General features: G+C 44.8%; 1 protein-coding gene across 1 annotated transcript in view; it reads left to right on the plus strand.

Moving 5' to 3' along the window:
- The window catches only part of UHRF2 (ubiquitin like with PHD and ring finger domains 2), a 110,379-nt gene that overhangs the window by 14,917 nt on the left and 78,932 nt on the right, over window positions 1-16,530 (plus strand). The gene's annotated exons all lie outside the window — the stretch shown is intronic.

Consider the following 16,530-nt stretch of genomic DNA (forward strand, 5'->3'; position numbering starts at 1 on the left):
TGAGAGGGTGGTCCATTACACTAGAGGCCAGGAGTCGCTCTATGGAGTCAGACTCCAAAGTTAAGGGGTCAGGAAATTGGGCCTCGAAAGCATGTTTAAGCTGCCAGTATCTGAACTGAAAAGAGACTGGCAGGGCTTAAGCTCGTCTCAATGCCTGAAAAGGTATAAGTCTACCCTTGAGGTCTATATGGCATATCATCACTTATATGGACTATAAGTGATGATACCCTTCTTTGCCCACAGGGAGAGGGGTCCGGAATGCTAGTTAGGTGGGGCAACATAGGGTTACACCACAGGGGAATATGCAGGGACATGTGGGCAGGCCTCCTATAAATAGTTTGAACCTCCTGCCAGACCTTAACTGTGGTGCGCATGATGGTCGTCAGAGGGGTTCGCCCTAAGGCCTCAAATGTCGGGTTACTCAGGGCTGCATAGGAGCCCAGGATAGCCTCTTCCAGGGTGACCGCCGGATTTTGTCTGGGCTGAGAGAACCACCACGGGACCATAACCAGTACTGCCGCCCAATAGTAGAGTAAAAAATTTGGGAGTGCCAGTCCCCCACCAGACGGGGAGGTATGGAATCTGTTCCGCTACCCGGGGGGGGTCGTCCAGCCCACACAAAGGATATCAGCAGGCCCTCTAGTCTCCTAAAAAATCTCCTAGGAATATGCGAAGGGGTATTGTGAAAGAAATATAAAAACTTTGGGCGGTAAATCATTTTCAGAAGATTAACTCTTCCCACTGGCATCAGGGGGAGAGAGCGCCACGCCGCACATTTGTCTGTCAGTTGGGTCATAAGTGGTTGAATTTTCCCACTCATAGTCGCCCGTCCTACCACTAAGTTTAATGCCCAGGTAAGTAAACTCATCCACCCACTGAAGTGGCGAGTGTAACGGGAACAGGACCGATTTTTGTCCCAGTTAATACGGATGCCCGAATACCGACCAAACTGATTGAGATCTAAGGCCACTTGTAAGGAGGAGGAGGCATCCGCTAAATAGAGCAGGGTATCATCCGTATACAAAGCTAGCTTTTCCTCTATCGGGCCTATCCGCAGTCCCTGAACCCTCGTCTCTGCTCTCAACAATATGGCAATGGGTTCTATGGCCAGGGCAAACAAACCCGGGGAGAGGGGACACTCGTGCCTTGACCCAGTTGGAATATCTCAGAAAGGCAGCTGTTATAATTTTAGCTGAGGGACAGGTGTATAACATGCGTACCCATTTTGTGAAGATTGTCCCAAACCCAAAACTAGAGAGCACCTCCCACAGGTAGCCCCACTCGACGGAGTAAAAAACTTTCTCTGCATCAAGTGAGGCCGCCACACCTGCTGACCCCTCCTCGGCCCTATCAATGTGAGTGAGAAGGGCCTGATATTGATATCCGTTCTCCAACCCGGCAAAAACCCATCTGGTCCGAGTGTACCAGAGCAGTTATGACCGAGTTCAGCCTGTTGGCAAGGATTTTGGCCATGATTTTTGCGTCCACAATTGGCAGAGAAATGGAGCGAGACGAGGAGCACAGGGTAGGGTCCTTCCCTGGCTTGGGAATTACCACTATAACCGCCTCTCTCATGGTGTCAGGCAGCCTCCTCAGCCGCGACTCTCCAGTGAAAAGATAGTGGAATCGAACGATGAGGTCCTCGGCGTAATGCTTTTTAAAACTCCACAGGAATTCCATCAGGCCCCCGGCGTTTTACCCGTTTGCATGGATTTATGGGCCGCTGGATTTCCGTCACCGTGATGGGAGCATCAAGCTGTGTACGGTAGGTTGGTGTGAGGACCGGTATATCATTGTCGTCCAGGTAGGCCCGGAGATCTAGAACCTCATAGTCCGCCCGCGAGCTGTAAAGGAGTCTATAAAATTCGGCTAAACACGTATTGATTCCCTCCGGGGAACAGATCAGTTCCCCCGTGGGGCCCATAATCCTCGGGCCCCCCCCCCACCTGTTCCCTAGAAAGCCAGGCCAGCAGTCTCCTGGACCTCTCTCCCTGCTCAAAAATCCGCTAGGACTGAGCAAGTAATTTCTTCTGTGTAAGAGCGGTACAGAGGCTAAGGACCTCCCCAATCAGGGGCTGCAGTTGGGTATATTGTTGGGGATCCCGTGATCTAATGAAATTTTCTTCTGCCCTGGCCGCCTCTGCCCTCACCAGTTCTGCCCTGCACTCCCTACGAACTTTGTCAATGATGGTCTGGTAATGTTCTCTCATGGAGGCCTTAAAGGCTTCCCACACAATTGCGGCATCCCACACAATTGCGGCATCCGCCGTGCCAGCTATAGCTGCCCAATAACCCGTCGGCTCAGTCTGAAATTGAACATCTGTATCAGTATCCATAACCCAGAACCTGGACAGTCTTCGCAGGCCAACATTAGGGCCCACCAAAAGATCAAGTGTCAGGAGCATTGGAGCATGGTCAGAAATCACCCGAGGCAATATGCGTATGTCAGTGACTCTCGGCAGGACCGGGCCCCCCGCATAAACCAGATCAATGCGGGAGAACGTCCTATGGGAGGCTGAGTGGCTTGTGTAGGCCTGAGCCTGAGGGTGCCTCCCCCTCCACACATCCGTCAATCCATAGGTATCAGCCCAGTGAGCCAACCCAGAACAGGGATATCCCACAGACGTCAGCCAATTCATGCCCGAGTCAGGGACCAGGTTAAAGTCACCTAAAATCACAGTATTGTCAGAGGTGAACTCAGCCATCCTACTAGTCACCTGATTCAATAGCGACAATGAGGCTGGTGGGGCAGGTATAGGCCCACAATGGTCCAGGTTAAAGAGTAAATCACAGCATGGATTATAACATGCCTACCATCCAGGTCAAGGGCCAAATCCAGGAGGCAAAACGGGAGGGATTTAAGGACCAGGGCACTGACACCCCCCCCTCCCTTTCAAAACTAGAGTACGAGTGATGATGGTAGCGCACCCATGTTTTTTTTTTTAAAGAGATAAAATCCTACTCCCCATAAGGTGTGTTTCTTGTAGGACGCTTGGTTGGCGAGTTTAGTCCCCTAGTGTTCCATGACAAGATATTAACTGTGGACATAAACTATGAAGGTAGTAGGGAGTTTAGGATGACGACCCTTCCCAGATTCCGGACCTGACCCCCCAGACCCAGGATGTATACATCTGAGCATCGAGTAAAGCTGAAATATCAATTATCTGCATAACAAACAAGAACAGTACTACATAAAAACCCAAGAACAGAAAAATAAAAATGGCCCCAGTAGGGCAACAATCCCTGCCCCAACCCCTTCCGTGCAAGAGGGGAACTCGGCCCCCCAGATACTTTCTGGGGGGGCCGAGCAACAGTCTGAGCAGCTCTCTAAGTGTGAGACATCTGCTGGGCAATGCAACAAGCTGCAAGTGACAGGGGTCCAAAAGCAGAAAAGCAAACAGGAATACGTCCCAGCAGTAAAATTGATCCAGTAGTGGGTGGGCATACATGGTATAGCCCCTAATGCCACAGGAGGGGTAAAAAACAAACAAAAGGAGGCGGCAGGCCGCAATGATCTCCTGACTATGTTCCTGCCAGGGGTGCTAACTTGGGTTCCCACATCAGTGGGGGCTAACCTCCAGTATGGGAGCAGTACACACCATTGGTACAAACAGGGCACAACAGGTGCAACAAAAGGTGTGTACTCCCTCCGTGGGTCAGTCTGTAGACTACACAGGCACGGGCAAAACTCGGAGCAATTGAGGTGTCGTGGTACGTACTATGTGTCCGATCAGCGGGCCTGCGGCAGCGAGTCCAGCCAAACAGACACCACCCTGGGATTGTTGAAGAAGCGAGTCGTCTCTCCGTCCTGGACTCTGATGGGCCGGGAAGAGGACGCTGTAGCCGATGTTGCACGCCCTCTGTGCTGCTTTGACATGGTCGAACAATTTCCTGAGTTTCTGGGTGTCCACCGAATAGTCGGTGGAAAATCATCAACTTGGCATTCTGGTACCGCCCATAAGCCTGGAGGCACGGAGAATTTTGTCTCTATCCCGGAAGTTGAGCAGGCGGAGAATGAAGGTTTGCGGTGGAGCTCCAGGGGGTTCCGGTTTAGGTGGAATGCGGTGCGCCTTTTCCACCACATAATGGGGTGACATGCAAGCCTCAAGGAGGAGGGTACACATCATACCTTCTACGAAGCCTGTGGGGTTATTCCCCTCTGCTCCCTTGGGTAGGCTGACTATACAAAGGTTGTTCCGCCGGTTTCTATTTTCAGCATCTTTGGCTCTGTACTCCAGGGCTTTCACTGTGGTGTGAGGGGTGCGGAGCACTGCGACATGTTCTGCGACCGTATCTTCAGTGTTGCTCACTATTTGTTCGGTCTCCGCTTCTCTGGCCCTAAGTTTGTCCATGTCTTGGCGCATAAGGTCCACGTCCATCTGTACGCCCTCTATTTTTGCTGTTAACGTGGACTGGCAAGTGGCAATGGCCGCCATGACTTCTGCCAGCCAGGGGGGTCAGGACTCGGCTGAATCCAAGAGACCCATCTGTGAGGCCCTGTGGGAGCTCCGTGTGGTACGGACCCATATCGAGAGATCAGTGGGCGTCTGGGGGGGAGGTCTGGCAGTGGTGAAAAAGTCCCCTTTGCTGAATGAGCTCTGGCACCTCATTCAGAGCCCGCAATGTGACTTGTATGTACTGTGGGCAGCGTGGAGGGGTCCACTAGCAGGACCTGTGTGTCCCTGTGAGAGTCGCAGAAGAATGGGGCCCCCAGTTGGTGTAGTTTTCTTACCGCGAGCCACCGCTTTGCTGCTGCGTCCCGGTCCAGAGCTCCAGGGCCCGTCATGAAAGTCTGTCGCAGCCTATCCACACGAGGGGGCCGGGATGCACCCTGAGGTGCCTCTCGCCCCTCCGTCTGTGTCCGCTGCGCAGGCTAGAGCTCCCTCTGTGCAAAGTTACGGTGTGCCTTCTCCCCGCCCTGGAGCCTCAAGGTCCGCCAGGAAAGGCCGCGGCCCAGCAGTATGAGGGAGCTGGGATGCACCTCGAGAAGAGCCGGCAGCCGCCGGTATATCAGCCACACTCCCCGCCATCTGTGGCTTGTGCCAGAATGCCTTCCCCACGTGTAGGGGTCGCGGTGTACCTCTGCTCCATTTCGAAGCTCCGGGAAGCACTTGAGGAGCCGGCAGCAGCCTGATAAACAGCCTTACTCCCTGCTCTGTGATGTCCGTGCACCCGCCCGCTCAGCAAGGGTGAGTGAGTCTGCCTCTATTAGCCCAGGATCCAGATTAAAGGCCGGAATGCAGCGGAGCTCTCAGCAGAAGCAGCCGCTCACAGCACCATCTTGGCCACGCCCCCAGGCGGGACTTTGTTACAGAAGCCTCCCGTTGATTCAAATCCAGCTGTCTTGGCTATATGCCCAGGCTTCACTGCAGTGCTAACCCGGAATAGAAAATCTAACACAATGTGCACTTTCTAAACAGCATATAAAGTTGAAGACAGCAGATATACATACTTATGTAGGGAGATTTGTTTCATCCCTGTGTATCATCTGAGGCTGTTCACTTCACTGGGTATATGAGGGTTTACATCCACTTTAAGAGATTGCAGACCTGATGCAAGAGATTGTTTAGAGACTGCAGACTGCATTTTTCTTGAGCTATTCTTGCACTAAAGGTGCCAATAACGGGCAACAATAAATTCATTTTAAATTGATAATTAAAAGGTTGCATATAATACAATTTTTTTATATATAAAAAATAAATATGCAAATCCTCCCGTTGATCTTTTCTGTCCTAATTGCTATTTTGAGGATATAACCATATAATTAGCTTTTTCTTCTTTTTACTTTATACTTTATGCTAAGCTTTATTTGTATTCTTGCATTATTCTGTGATGGTATGGCGGTTTTACTGTAGGGCCGAAACAACTAATCGATTTATGAAATTGATTAATCGACTATGAAAATAGTAATCAATCGGCCAGTAACAAAATGGCTTAAACCCATCCCCCCCCCCCAGAAAATTTGGCCCTTTTTTATAGTACAAAAAGAGCAATAAATCACTCTGTTAATGTTTTATATTAATACGAAAAATCTTTATACATTCGCTGATGAAAGAATGTTTGACTTTTTCACTTGCTTTTAACATTCAGTTTTAAAATGATTGTAATTTCTGAACAAAAAAACAAGAAGTTTTTTATTTCTAAACTTCCCCATCACTGTGGTTGAAAACGAACGTTGTTTTGACCCCACTGACAATAGGAAAGTTGAACGAACGTTCTTAAAATTATTAGTTTTTTGAAGGAGGACATTGTATGGCCCCTTTTTGTTTAGTTGGCCGATTTGTTTCGATTAATCGATTATGACAATCGTTAGTTGCAGCCCTAGTTTATTTTATATTAAACCAATTGTTTCTTTTGGAATATATTAAAGGGGTTGTAAAGGTAAAAGTTTTTTTACCTTAATGCATCCGCCGCCGAGTGATACAGTCGGCGGCTATGGCCGCTGCTGTATCACGGGAGCGCGCTCGCAAAAGCTTTCCACCATGCGAGGGAGCTCGCATGAACGTGGAAAGCTTTTGCGAGGAGGAGCCGAGACAGCCGCCGAGGGACCCCAGAAGACACGGATCCGGGTCACTCTGTGCAAAACGATCTGCACAGTGGAGGTAAGTATATCATGTATGTTATTTAAAAAAAAAAAAATTGTACCTTTTTAGTGTTCCTTTAATATATATTTTTTGTAAGATGCCAAACCCTTTGGGTCATTTTGTACTATTTTTATTTTTTCCCTTTTTGTCAAAAAAATATTTTGCAAAAAAAAAGGCCTGTTTTTGTTGTTATAGGCTCTTTGTTCGTTTTTTCGTTTTTTTTTTTTATCTTTTTTGCCTTTAAAAGCCCCTCCAATGTTAACCTAATGTGTCCATGCACATATAGGCTTAACAGGAGTTTAGAGGCAGGAAAAAAAACATCACTTGCATGTTCCAAAAGGGAACATTTGGGCTAAAAATAAATGCGTTGACACTAGGCATGTTTATGTGCGTTAATAACTTTTCAAATGGCCAATAGAACTCATCAATGCCAAACATTTAAACTTGCATGCAAAATATTTTTTACCATGTGTTTTTTTATTTTTTTCTGCTGCTTTTCTCCTGTATAGAATAAAGGTGTTTAAAATTAAAATAAGTATGCCTTAATTTTTTAAAGGGATGCAGACACTCCTTTCCCTGCCGCCCCAAGGCCAAGATCCGCAATGCACCCCCTCCCCACTAACCGACCCACCCCCCCCAATCAACGGAGAATAGCAATAGGATGGCAGGGGCGGCACGGTTAGTTCAAATATTTTGTTCTTTTTTTTATTTTTTTTATTACTTTATCATTTTACTTTTTTTTTTATTTTTTGGTAGAATTTTCTTATTTTTAATATCTTTCTTATTCTTTACTTTTTAATTACTTATTTTATTTAATTTAATATTTCTTATTTTTTTTTATACTTTATTGCTATCACACAGGAGAAAACAATTCCCTGTGTGATAGCAATTGGAGGTGACATGTTCTCTTTATTGACCCTGTCACCTCCAAAAACAGGAGTGCATTGGTGGCAGGGACAGGAGCCAGACTCTGCAGCCGGGGGGACAGAGTCCCAAAGACAGAGCCAGCCGACAGAAGTATAAGGGGGGAGAGGGGAGGATGGATGGCTGCACACATGTTCTGCTAGAAAGGAAAGCAACTCGCCACCCGTATGTTGAAACTGTCTCCACACTGCTCGCACACAGCCCTGCCTCCTCCTAACCCCATGCTGTGATGGACAGAACACATCACAGCATTGGACCCGCATTCTGTCTATCACAGCATGGTTAGGAGCAGGCGGGGCTGTGTGCGAGCAGATTTTAATGTGTGTTTTACCGCTCTGCAATCCCGCGGCACGCCGCGGATCGCGTGTGTGCCGGTCCGAAGTCATTGATCCATGCGGATCAATGACGATCCGTTGCACCACTATTCACATGTATACATCGACTTGTTTCTATAATAAGGCTTACCTGTAGGTACTGGAAATGCACAGTTTAGGAGATATTTTCCATATATGCTTGTGCTGTTCTAAAGGGCCCGTGCCATGACTGGCGACTCCGGACAGTCGCAGTCCGTGGCCCCGGAAAGAAGAGGGGTGAAGATGGATGCGGGGACATCGCTGGCTTTGTTTGCAGGTAGATGCTTTTACTTTGCAGGGAACAAAAGAGAAAGTAAAACCCATTGGGTTTTTCTTCCTCTAACTCCTTCAACATGCTGGTTGATTTACTAAAACTGGTAGGGTTGTCCCGATACAGATACTAGTATCGGTATCGGGACCGATACTGAGCATTTGCGCGAGTACTTGTACTCGCGCAAATGCTCCCGATGCTTCGCCCGATACTTTTTTTTCTTTTCTCCGGAGAGCAGGTGGAGAGGAGGCGGAGAGCGGAGCAGAGCAGTCCTCAAAGGGAAAGCCAACCCTATTCAAATGAAAGCTGTAATGTTCCCCGCGCTGATCAACTAGGCGGGGGGGGGGGGGGCTTGGCTTTCTCTTTGGGGACACATGGCTGCATTTGAGGACACATGGACACATTTAAAAAAAAAGTATCGGTAATCGGTAGGGTTGTCCCGATACCACTTTTTTAGGACCGAGTACAAGTACCGATACTTTTTTTCAAGTACTCGCCGATACCGAATACCGATACTTTTTTTTTAAATGTCCCCCCACGAATGCAGCCATGTCCCCCCACGAATGCAGCCATGTCCCCCCACGAATGCAGCCATGTCCCCCCACGAATGCAGCCATGTCCCCCCACGAATGCAGCCATGTCCCCCCACGAATGCAGCCATGTCCCCCCACGAATGCAGCCATGTCCCCCCACGAATGCAGCCATGTCTCCCCATACCTAGATGCCGCCTAGTTAATCAGCGTGCGGGGAACATTACAGCTTTCATTTGAATAGCTATCTTCCCCGCCGCGTATAGACACTCCCCCTTGCTCGGGATTGGACCGGTGATCTGCACTTTGATAGACAGATCACCCGTCCAATCCCGAGCAAGGGGGAGTGTCTATGCGCGGCGGGGAACAGACAGCTATTCAAATGAAAGCTGTAGATTCTGCATGTCAGGGATAAGGTAAGGGATCGTCAAGGCATGTAACGGTGGCACAGTGAGGCATGTAACGGTGGCACAGTGAGGCGAGGCATGACTAGTAGGAAAGGGGTAGTCTTATACGGTGAGTATATCCCAAAACCAACATTTTAGCTGGAAAATTAGGGGGTTGTCTTATACGCCCAGTCGTCTTATACACCAGAAAATATGGTAAACCGTTTTCGCCATATGATTTAGCAATCTAATGCCGCATACACACGATCGCAATTTCCGACAAGAAAAGTTCCATGTGAGCTTTTGGTCTGAATTCCGACCGTGTGTAGGCCCCTTCTGACTTTTTCTGTCGGAATTTCCGATAGCAAATATTTTGAGAGCTGGTTCTCAAATTTTCCGATGGGAAAAGTTCTTGTCGGAAATTCCAATTGTCTGTATGCAATAACGACACACACAAAAAACACGCATGCTCGGAATCAAGTCTTGTGTATGCAACACAAGTTTGAGCCAAAATTCAGTCTGAAAAAAATCCACGGTTTTCTTGTCGGAATTTTCGATCGAGTGTACGCGGCATAAGGCTCCATGCACACTGGCGTAAAAATCGTTACTGATGCAAGAGTTTTTTGTGTTTTGCCTGTAGAAGCAACTCAATGTTAGAAGCAACTCAATGTTGGCCTATGTGTCCATAGACATTAGGACGTTTACAGGCATATTTTGAGATCAACGTTTAGAGGCAGGAAAAAACCCTTCTCATTCGCTATTTCTGATTGGACCTCACTGTCAGAAAAAACGTAAAACTCTCCCAAACTCGTCTAAACTTTGTACAAAAAATGCTTTTTACTCCAAAGAGAACAGACTTTTTTTTTTTAAGCCCAGTCAGTGTGCATGGAGCCTAAAAAACAGGAATTGCGTACCACTCCCTGATAATGGTTCTTCCTTTTCTTTTTGTCCTTTTTCTAAAATGTCAGGAATGTTGAGATCTTGCCCAGGAAAGGAGAGGATGAAAGGTGGCACTTGTTAACTATGGCTTTCTTCATTTACAGCTTAAGTAAATCATCTTTTGGCTATCAAATTTTCAGGCTATATGCCTCATGTACAGTACATCGCACTATGAAGCTTTTTGGACCTACCATCTCTGCTAGTGATTTTAATAAGGTCCCGAACCTTGTACTTTTATTGGAAAGGCCGCTTTTAATGTTGCCTATGTTTGTATGACAGGGGCACTTAAATAATAATATCTCCAATGCCTGTCATCACAAAAATGTAAAATATGTAAACTTGTGGTGTATAGTTTATTGCAATCCTAACATAATAACTTGGATTCAATTAACAAAAAGGCCTGACTAAAATTATAATGCAGGCGTAGGTAGTGATTTGACTGTCTTGCGTTTCTACTAGATTCCCAGTTTGCCCTATTTTTTTTTTTTTTCCAATTAACTTGGCCATATCACAAGGATTGAAAACTAAAGGACATGCCGCTACGATCAGAGCCAGTTATAGCAAGGAAGTTCACAAAGTTACAATGGCAAAGGTCAGAGTAGAAAAAAGTCTTCCATGGCTTATTTTGCCGCCTCTGGCTCACATTACTTACTGAAAGAATGCTTAAGTATTAAGTGAATCTGTGCAGTTTTTGAGGGGGAAAACTTTTTTTAAAAACATTTAGATAAAATGTTCCTAAAGATTTTATTTCAAGTTGGTAATTCCGTTTTTAATAGGAAAGCTACTTTTTGTTAACCTGTTTTTATTTCTGTGAAATGCACAAAAGTTTTGTTGAAAAGATTTTTTTTTTTTTTTAAATGTGCTAACATGTGGCAAAAGACTTCCCGCCTCCATACTCTGTATGTAATTGTTTGTGAATTTCTGTCGGCTTCCTATGTGTTCATATTGTGCTTCAAATTAGATTCAAGCTCATGGAATCTGAATGCCTTTTGAAATGGTGCCAGTGTGTTTGGAGTCCTGATAAAGCTTCGCCACATCCGTGTGCCTTTCACCGGATTTGTATGCGATTTTTAGAATAACCGACGGTGCCGCCAGCAAAGTCCACTTCAATCAATTTAAATTACATAAATGAAAAAAATTATATGACCAGCGCCTTTAAAACGTTTTTTTTTTTTTTCTAAAGATTTGGAAACGTTACAGTGTCAAAGTTTAAATAGAAATGTGCATTAAAAAGGGTCGTACAACCAGCGTCAGGTTCTCTTTTTTTTCATTTGTGTATATTTATCCATAGCCGCATCTTGTGGAAAAAATCAACACAATGTACCAATATTTCGGCAAAGCTTGGCAGTTCTGGCTTTTCATGTAATGGATAGGTAAGTATCGGACAACATTCTATTGTTCCAATTATTTTTATTGAAAGGTTTTGAAGAATAACAAAAGAAACAGTATAACGACCATGTTGTCTACACAGTAACAGCCAATAAAAACACATTGGGTGATAATAAGTTGCCCATAAAGTATCAAACTCGGGACCTATTACTACAAGTAGTGAAGTATTAAATGGTTAAGTGCTCATATACTGCATAAGTGTTAATGAAAAACAAGCTAAACACAACTTAAAAGGGGGGAAAAAAATAAAATGGGGTAGGGTATAGAACGAACGGAAAAATTCTGTGCACCATATAAAAATTAAGCTGCTAAAACTCTATCAATAGTTCTTATCAAATGTACAATTGAGACCAGGCAGACCACTTATGGTTAAAGGATACGGTATGTGGTTGTCAGTTGAGCGCAATAATACGTTCATAGTGGAATTGAGTATTGATCCTAAATTGTGGGGGCATGGGTGGATTTTAATTAGAAAAGATTCTAATTTTTAATATGAATTTGCCCTGGTAAATGAATGGTTGCATGGTTTTGTCCACTTGTCATGGATACCCAGCCACATTTTGGTTCTTTTTGCTCTGTAGAGATATTGTACACAACTAGTATTTTGTGAGGGAGGTCCTTTGGGTCCCAGAAGTACAGAAGTTGGTCACGTTGCTTGTTTTCTGAGTTTTTCATCGACTCTTAATTTTCTCTGGGGTAAAATATTTGTCACTTGCGGTTGCTTGATTTTAAAACTTAAAGGCCTAAATTTAAAAAGTGAAGAATTGATGTGAGCTATGAGTAAGCATCTTATGATGTGAAACATGTTAGCCATTTTTTGTCCTGTTGTCCACTTTTTCATCTCCACTGCACCATTTTGGATTGTTTTTATCAGATTTTATCCAATAAAGACGTCGTTTTAACAGAGTGCGGCAGTCCAGGATTTTTTCCAATTCCATGCTATAGGGAACACCTAGAAATGTTAAATGTGACTAAGTAGAGCAGTAAAATCTTAGCATTTTGCCTTAAATTCTTCCTGAAAATTAGCAGTGCCCTTCCTGGCATTGGCGGGTGAAGGTGTCGAGACATTCCTGGGCTTACAGTCTCATATTTGTATGTCTGTTGTTTGAGATCTAAGGCACTGCTACTTCTCATGAGGTTGGATGATGTTTTGAGTGTGTGAATTGCTGAAGAGCAACCCTTTTGTCAGATTCTAATTCCTTCTTTTTTTTTTTTTATATATAGATCTGTGATTTGTGTCTTGATCATTTTTTACCCCACTAGCTTCTATACCAAGTTGTCATCTCCACATGTTTACTGCACAGTATAGTTCTGTAAGTTAGTCTTTGTTAAATAAAATGAGTACACATAATTGTGATGAACGCTGTAGTATACCCAGGATGTATAAACTTATTTTATTATTGCAAATCCAAACTTTTGCGTTTTCATGAAGTAGGCTGTGTGGCTGCTTAATATTCAAACTTAAAGGTTGATTTAAAGTGGCTGTAACTGTAAAGCTAAAAAAGAAAAGATCCTGTTCCTTTAAAGCATGATAAATGGCATTGTGCTTCTGCAGTGTCATTTATCCCATTCTAGGCTATAAAATACCTGCTTGATCCTGTTCGCGCGCGCGTGTGTTTTTAACTACGGTAATCGTGGCTGCTGATCCATGATATCGTGGTCAGTTTATGTCCTTTCATCATCCCGGTGCGTGGTCACTCTCTCCCCCTCCCTCCCTGCCCTGTCATTTCCTAGTCCGTGCGAGAGCCGATCTCCTCCCCTTCTGCCACTATTCCACTGCAATATCTAACACAATGACTTGTATCCCATCTGATTTATAAAGACATGAACTACAGTGTGTGTGTGTGTGTGTGTGTTTTAAAAAATAATGCTAAATACCTTCTCGCACTGCTGGCTGGCTGATGTCAGAGGGGAATCTCCGCTTCTCCCACTGCTCTCTTTAGATCAAGGAATGAGAGCAGAGGGTATCACGTGACTGCACAGCGGCGGTGTGAGAAAAGGTATTTAGCATAATTTTTTAAAAAAACAGAGGGCAAGTAAGTACACCCGTAAGTTAATAATGTGTCTTTACAACCACTTTTAAAGTGTATGTCCACCTTTTGCAGTCAAATTTGAGAAACATCGCTATCTGTTTGGGTTCCCATTTTAAATGACGTAACAAAAATTTAATTTAGAAAATCTTCCTGCCTTTCTAGTTGTTAAACAGGTGGATGTTATCAGAACACCCGTGTGAAAGGATCCAAAATAAGATTGGCGAATGTATCATAGTTGATAGGTAATTATGTTTTTCTTACAAAATAGGTACACTTAAAAGTCAGAGACAAAAAATTATCAGGGCTTAATCTAAGGCTGAATTCACACTTATGCGATTTGGATACGGGTTTAGCAAAAACAAAATTTAGTTGGCTTCTGTTGCAATTTCCCCAAATCCATAGAATGATTCAATGATAGTCAATTCAAACCTTGGATTGCGAATGTTTTGCAAGATGAGCAAATTTATTTTTATTGATATTCAAGCGAGGTCTTGCAATGTGAGTAGAGTCAAACAGCACCATCTGATGCCGCGTACACACGGTCGTTTTTCGGCATGAAAAAAAAAGACGTTTTTAAAAACGTCATTTAAAATCGTCGTGTGTGGGCTTCACATTGTTTTTTTGGAGAAAAGGATCGACCGAGGAGGCACCGTTATCATCTTATAATACCCCCTTATTAGAGGGACAGCGCATTTGACCTGCTGCTCACCCACAGGTCCATCTGCTAAGGTGAGCGGCTTGTATTTCTATCTAAGGATACTTGACTGTTTTATAAGGAGTCTTCATCCGATCACCTTATTGAGGTTCCAGAAGTCACCCTTATCCTCTCTTCATTTTGATTAATTATTTGTTTTTTGGACTTTCATCATTTTGTTAGTAGCGCTGCACTGCTTTTTTTACATACTCTGACCAAGGACTTATTGACCCTCGGTGTTCAGCAGCTTTGTTATTGTTTTGTCCTTTGCGCAGTCTGCTCTCTCTATTCATGAGTGTAGTATAATCACAGTTTTAATGTAAAAAAGTGGAATGACACTCATCCACATATCCAGCATTAAGGAGTCATCCACGTAAAGCAGCTGGTGTATACGTGGCCAGAGGCCTGGGGGTGCCTCCCAGCGATTCCTGGATAACTCTGAGACACCCAGCTGGGTGGGGCGGGGGTAGTGTGCATTCGGAGCAACAGTTTTCAAGTGTCTCCAAGTTTTCCAGGAAGCGCTTGGAGCCATTGGACCTCTGGTTACGTATACACCAGCAGATAAGTGGATAAGCACCAGACTCCTTAACGCTGGATATTGTTTTTAACTAACATTGTGAGTGTCATTCCACTTTTAATGTTAAAAAAAAACAAAAACTGTGATCATACTACAGTACACTTGGATGGCGCTGCTCTTTTTGTTTTTTTGTGTCACCTTTTTAACTGAAACAAACCCAGCTGGCATGCGCTAACCATTTTTTTTTTTTTTTTTTTTTTGTGCCTGTACGTCCCCATGCACATAGGGCATTGGAAAAAACGAGCTGCAAAGTCACTACCCACAGCAGGAAAATGCAGCTGCAAAAATGCAGTTTTTAGTAGCTTTTTGCATTGACGTTAATGTGCGTTTACCGTGTTTGCTTTTAGCAGCGTTTCTCTGCCTCTATTCAAAATCAATGGTTCCCTATGGAAGCCGTGTTAACTGATCCCACTTTCCGCCCATTGATTTGAATAGAAGTCGGATCATGATGATCCTATTTGTGGCGCGACTTGTGCTTTGAGGATCTTTTTAAGTGGAACCACACGCCAAAAAAATAAAAATAGCATGGGGTCCCTCCCAAGATGCCATAACGTTTGAGTCTGGTATGGATCTTAAAAAGGGAACCCCACGGTAAAATGGAGAGGAAAAAAAACCCAGCATGGGTCCCCCCCCCAATCCATACCAGACCCTTATCTGAGCATGCAGCCCGGCAGGTCTGTCACAGCCCCTAAGGCTGCATTCACACCTAAGCGTTTACAGCTCGTAAAATGGTTCTACATCTTTTCAAAGTGCTGACTTATACAACTTGTCTGAGAGTTTAGAAAAAAGGGGGTGGAGAGCTGAAGTCGCACTCTGTGAGGAGAGCTCTAAGAGCTGATTGAAGGCAAGGGACACACCTCCCTGCACACGAAAACAGACCTGAGGCTGTTGCCTGTCACCATTTTCCTCTTGGTGTCAGGAAAACTTGTCCGATGTGATTCAAAGGAAGGAAGCAGCAGATAAGTGACACTTTGTGCTCTGAATTGAGACAAGTACACACTATAGAAGGATATGCTTTCTTCATATTTCATGTCTGAGGTTTACAACCACATTAAGGCCCCTCTCCGAAAATATTTTATTATATCCTTTATCCTTTGACACTTTGCTACATTGTAAAGTAGTGAGTGTACAGCTTGTATAACAGTGCAAATGTCCAAATTGGGCCCAAAGTGTCAATATTTTGTGTGACCACCATTATTTTCCAGCACTGCCTTAACCCTCTTGGGCATGGAGTTCACCAGAGCTTCACAGGTTGCCACTGGAGTCCTCTTCCTCTCCTCCATGATGACATCACAGAGACGGTGGGTGTTAGAGACCTTGCGCTCCTCTACCTTCTGTTTGAGGAGGCCCCACAGATGCTTTAAAAAGGTTTAGGTCTGAAGACATGCTTGTCTTCAGACACTGTCTGAAAACAGTCCATCACCTTTACACTTAGCTTCTTTAGCAAGGCAGTGGTCGTCTTGGATATGTGTTTGGGGTCGTTGTGTTGGAATACTGCCCTGCGGCCCACCCACCGAAGGCGGGGGATCATGCTCTATGTCACAGTACATATTCGCGTTCATGTTTCCCTCAATGAACTGTAGCTCCCCAGTGCCAGCAGCACTCATGCAGCCCCAGACCATAACGCTCCCACCACCATACTTGACTGTAGGCAAGACACTTGTCTTTGTACTCCTCACCTGGTTGTCGCCACACGTTTGACACCATCTGAACCAAATAAGTTTATCTTGATCTCATCAGAACACGGGACATGGTTCCAGTAGTCCACGTCGTTAGTCTGCTTGTCTTTAGTAAACTGTTTGCAGGCTTTCTTGTGCATCATCCTTAGAAAAGGCTTCCTTCTGGGACGG

The sequence above is a fragment of the Rana temporaria genome, chromosome 1 (assembly GCF_905171775.1).
Source record: "Rana temporaria chromosome 1, aRanTem1.1, whole genome shotgun sequence".
Classification (NCBI taxonomy): Eukaryota; Metazoa; Chordata; class Amphibia; order Anura; family Ranidae; genus Rana; species Rana temporaria.